The sequence below is a fragment of the Diabrotica undecimpunctata genome, chromosome 5 (assembly GCF_040954645.1).
Source record: "Diabrotica undecimpunctata isolate CICGRU chromosome 5, icDiaUnde3, whole genome shotgun sequence".
Lineage (NCBI taxonomy): Eukaryota > Metazoa > Arthropoda > Insecta > Coleoptera > Chrysomelidae > Diabrotica > Diabrotica undecimpunctata.
In genome coordinates this window covers 20,078,752-20,084,751 of record NC_092807.1, presented here as the reverse complement: position 1 = coordinate 20,084,751, position 6,000 = coordinate 20,078,752, and positions in this window count along the sequence as shown.

Below are 6,000 nucleotides of genomic sequence, written 5' to 3'. Positions count from 1 at the left end.
AAATAATATAGATTGGACTTCATATGTTCTTGAAGGAGCTCCAAGATTGACCCCAAATTATGGTATCAATCAAATTTTTTCTTCAACCGAGGAAAAAGAACTGAGTAATTATTTACAGACGATGACCAAGCTTCATCATGGTCTAAATCCGAAAGGTGCCAGACAACTAGCTCATGATTTGGCAATTGCTAACAGGAAAAAAATATCAACTTCATGGGAAGAAAACAAGATAGCAGGTAAGTTTTGGTTTACAAGTTTTGATGAAACGAAATTCAGAATTGTTATTACGATCAACAGAAGCAACTTCACTAGGTAGGGCAATGACCTATCGACCAGTCGTCGATTGTTCTTGTGAGGTTTCAAACAAAGAAAACTTCAAAATTTTATGTTGCACAAGTTACAGAAGTTTTTTCTTCTGGTCAAAAATACAATGTAAATTTTCTAAGGCGTCACGGAATACAGTTTTCATTTCCTACAGTTACAGATTCTGCCACAATTACAAAAGAAGATGTTGAACTTATTCTAACCCAACCAAAAAGTGCTGGAGCAACACAACTAACAGCAAATTTGTTTACTTTTAAAGCGGATTTATCATCTTACAATATTTGTTAAAGATTAATATTACTTTTCTTTTTTTATGAATAGTATAAATAAAATATAGGAATTGCAAGTAATGACCACTGTACCTTACCTTTATGGCCACTATACCATCTACTTTGGTACAGTCGCCACATTTTTTGAAAGAACAAAATTAGTTACTCCTGCATAACCTGTATTTTTTTGGGATTACAGAGTACATTTTTAATTTACCAAGTGCTTTGACGTTGTTTGAGTTGATAATCAGTAGAGTATATATATTAAGGGGTGAGAAATCTGAGACAATATAATTAATTATGTTAGATGTTGTTTTAGTAATTCTTGTAGGAGAATTAACGTGCATTGTGAAACCATACAATTCGAATATATTGACCAAGGATAATTGTGCAGCACAAGCAATAGCGTAATTAATATTTAAGTAACCACGTAGAATCTTTCTGCTTTTATTGGGCAGGTCGGCTAGGCTAACAAAATAGGATTCTTGTTATAAACCAATGAAAACTCAAAAAAAAAGATTCATTCAAAAGAAAATTATATTTTTTATAGGAGAGAAATCATTATTTGTAAAAAGAATTAGGTTGCCACCATGAGCTGAACTTGGACGATCATACCTAGCAATTGTGATATATTTTTCTACAAAAAAAGGCTCGTTGACTTCAAGCCAGTGCTCGGTAACCGCACCTATCGGGGGAAATCCTAATTCCTCTAGAAACAAAAATAATTCATCTGTTTTATATCTTATAGAACGAATAATAATCAGAATCATACTAAAGTTGTCACCACTAAAAGAATTTGAGGTTTCTAGTCCACAGAATACATCATATTATTTAAAAATTTCGTATTGGAGAGGCAACGGAATAATAGTTTTGCTTTAGTTAGACTTTCCCTTAATTTTTGTAGGTGAATAATTCTTTCCGAAGTCAGAAAGGCCCTAAAAGCAGCAAGATCAGTTGGACCAATTCCATAGGCATCGTTAAATTCTAGAAGAATTTTTCGTAGATCTTCAATCTTAGTGTGAAGTCCTTCGGAAGCCAAAAAGAGTTTAACGCTTGTGTTGGTGAATCCTTCGTAACATACTGAAGCAGGTTGGTCGTGTAGAAAATCAAGATGTAATTTAATGGCTTTCAAGATATCCGGTTTCCTTAATCTTGCTAGAAGATATCGACTGTTTGAGTTATTGGTTAATCTAACTCTTGGTGGAGTCAAAGGATCCAGATTTATCGGTGGCTCCAAAGAATCCTTCTTAATGAAGTTAATATGAGAATGGAAAGCATTCTTAGATAAGTTTTAAATTAAGTTATATAAGTATACGAAACGTTAGTATATGGTGTGAAATGCCATTAGCACTCCACGACGAAATTCGTAATGACTTGAAAGCTATTTTGATATTTTGTTAATGACTTTAGTTAGCATAGTTAAAATCATGCTATTTTGGTTTAAGAGTCGAGAAAACATATTTTTGAATTTGTTTAGGAAATTTTATAGTATATATATACAATGATTTCCACAGTTTTCACTGTATTCCTTCGCTCAACCGTTTTCTCCAAATTCCTGTTTAGCCAGTCCCCTTCCTGTAGGTTTCTTCTACTCATTGCTTCGTCCACTTCATCTCTGAAAGGTCTTCGGGGTCTGCCTCTCTTTCTTCTTCCTATCGGGCTCCACTCTGTTATTCTATTTATCCACTGATTTTGGTCTGCTCTTTTGACATGTCCGTACCAGGTTAACCTCTTCTGTTCGATGTAGTCTATTATGTCGGAGTTCATTCCCATTCTCCTCTTAATCTCCATGTTATTTATTCTATCTCTTCTTGTTACTCTGCAGCTTCTCCTTAGGAATTCCATCTCTGTTGCTCTTATTTTGTTTTTGGTTTTCTTATTTATTGTCCAATTTTCACACCCATAAGTGAGGATACTTCTTGTCATGGTATTATATATTTTTTTCTTTGTTTTCATGCTGATGTTCTTATACCATAGTACCGGGTTCAATTTTCGTATGCAGTCTCTTGTTTGTCCTAGTCTATTTTTTATATCTTCCTCCGTTATTCCTTTGTTTGATATTATGAAACCTAAATACTTATACTTGTCTGTTCCTTTGATTTGTTTACCTTCGTCTATTTCCAGCTGTTTTATTTCTGTATTCTCCGTTGTTAGGTATTCAGTTTTCTTTAGGTTTATTTCCATCCCATTCTTTGTATATTCCTGCTCCAGTTTTCTCATCATAAAACTGAGGTCATCCTCGTCTTGTGCGATCACTATTTGGTCGTCGGCAAAACTTAGCGTATATAGATATTCGTTCCTTACTGGTATACCCATTCCTTCGCACTTTCTTTTCCATGGTTTTAGGGTTTTTTCCAGGAATATTTTGAACAGGGTGGGAGATGTGGAGCAACCCTGTAGTAGTCCCTTTGTCGTCTTAAATGGACTGCATATTCTATTGCCCGTTTTGATAGCTAAATTTTATAGTTTATTTGCTAATTCATTGTTGTTATTTTTGATATCTGCATTTATGTTTCCAATGGCAGCATCTCTATACAGCGTTCCACGTTAAGAAAATAACATTGCCGAGATAGGGCCATGTATTTCTTATGGACGATAGAAGCGCAGCGTTGCCACGATGAATATATTTATACTCGTTGCCGCGAGTATAATTTGTATTTTCGTTTTCACAGACATGAATTAAATAATTGTTTTTTAACGTAATTGACCAAAAGTGTCCATTCGAAACAAGAGATGAAAAGTAGGGAAAATGATTTTAATTAAATAAATAGTATTTACAAAAGATAATTTTATTTTATCTTATTTTAATTATAGTAACGACAGTTTATTTGTTTTTCGGTAAGAATATCATATACCATGAATCATAGAAATCAGTAGAAAATATTGCTTAGTTAAATCATGCACTTTGTCGGCTATTAAAGATATAAAAGCAAATAAACGGACCGCTTGGAATGCGTATATCTAATTACTAATTGCAACTTAAAATAATACGGTGTGCGTATGTCAGCGATTTTATGTCGTTCTCCGAGACTACATAATGATAATAAGGCTTTGTGGTTCTTCAGTTGTTATTCTGTCTTTACAGTTAAATGTTAATTGAAAATAGAAATTCGAAAAATATATCAACAATCTAGTAAACCGCATGCCTGAGAGTTTTGGCAACACTGATCTCCATAAGCCTAATGTTATTTTCTTAACGTGAAACGCTCTTTAGAACAGATTCTGTTAAAATTACTCATGCTCATAAAATTATGAGCATGATGTTGGGTAGATACATTTAAATTGAGACTGTTAATAGGATTTTGAATGGTAATTTGTATTAATTTGTCATTGTATCTTGCATTTAGTATTTCACAGTAAACAGATTCTCTATAATTAGAAAGATGGTCTCCGTTGCAGTAAGTGCAAGTTGCTGGCGTGTTTTTTGGTTTCTTGCAGTCCTTTGTTTGGACAGGATTAGACTTTCAAAGTTTAATAAGAAATACCCAAAATAGGGAAGACTTTGCAGAGGTCATCGCCAACCTTCGCTAAGAAGACGGCACCTAAAGAAGAAGAAGCAGTCCTTTGTGTTGTGTGCTTCAGCACATTTTACGTAATTATGTGGTTTTGCACAGTACATTTTAGTGTGATCATATTCTTAACATCGTGTACATTGTAGTATATTTCTTTTAATTCTTGGTGGTTCTACCCTTATTTTACAATGTATATACTGTAGTTCGAATATTTGTTTGTTATTCGTTTGAGGCTAGAGGTCCACAAAAAATCAAGGCTATGGTTTACTGCTCAATATGTGTCAAATTTGTAGTGTTCCTTACCTTATGACACTTTTTCTGGATTTCCACTTTTATTTCAGTTGTCGAAAAGGAAAAGGATTAATGTAGGTCTCGAATAACTGCTCTGTAGGCTCTCTCTTCCTTAAGTTGACATGCACGGTGGACGATGTTTTCCTCTCATACACGTCATAATATAAATACAAATTCCTGGAGAATGTTCAGTCACACTTCTCAAATATATGACTTACTCGGTAAACTATAATGTAGTTCCATATGATAAAACTACTGATGATAAAGTTTTGCAGCGTATTTTTTATAGACCCTTGAAGCGCACTAAAATATCTTAAAAAACATTAGAAAGGGAGTTCTATTAACCGGCAATCACCATGATTTTTCTCAAATTCTGTGAACATGTAGAACCTTCTTCTGTAGAAGAAGTTTTTCACACTATTTAAAAATTTATTCAAATTTTTTATCAGTATTTACCTTCAATACAACACATCATTTACCAAAGTTTTACTGTGGGTTTTCTTTTCAATATCACACAGTACAATAATTACTTTAAATAAACGACTTCCTAATCGAAAAACCAGAAGAGCTCAAATTATTTTGTACAAAAATTAAATTAAATGTCATTAAAAAAAACTCCCCATTATTTTTAATATTCTTCTATGTTTTACAATCCCCCTCGCAAATAAATTTAAACTGGATTGAAATATTCCCGTATGTAAGATAATGTATAACATAAACCATCGTAATCAAAGTTAAATTTGATTAAAATCATGTCTAATGCACGATGCGGATTTCCTTCTTTCCGCCTGCTGCTTCCGTGAAAAATTGTTCTTATTAATCAAGTCTTTCATCTTGGTTTTATATCCAGCTGCGATTGTATACCTGCGTCAGCACCGTACTTGATTTGAAAACATTATTAGTAATTGTTTAGAAAAGTATGTTGTATTTACTTACATATTTTGATTTTAATGTTCTTATTATTTTATTATTCTTCTTATTATTTTTTGAAAGCTTCCTTAACTTTAATCACTTACCTGCATCTATAAAATATGTAGGTATTACTCTCAATAATTTTAAAACGTTGCTCAAACAACAATATCAAAAATTTAAGGTATACTTTTATCAATATTGTATGTATACTCAGTGACATTAGAAGTGTTACCGCCAGAAGGAATAATTTCTTGAACTTCTACTTTTTCTAAAAATAAAGTTTTATCTTTAAATTTTTTTGTGAAGAGACCGATTTGTGGAAACCGGGTCATATAGAAATTTTTAGTTATTATTCCTCAGTCTAACTGTAACAGTAAGAAAGTGCCTCGAGTTCGAAGACATCAAAATTACCACCAAAATGTCAGCAACTTTGACAGGGGTAGAATTATTGCCTATAGAGATATGAGTTTGTCGTATCGCGAAATTGACCGTCGTGTTAATTGTACGGCAATGACGGTTACGCGTGTCTGTCGTGTGTGGACAAACAAAGGTAGAGGAACACGAAGAACTGGCTCTGCGAGACCGTTTTGCTACTACGCGTCAAATTGCTGACCAATGGTTTAGAGTAGTAGGTAGACATGTTAGTATGCGTACACTATACCGTCGCATTCTAACCTTTGGACTGGTTTCAT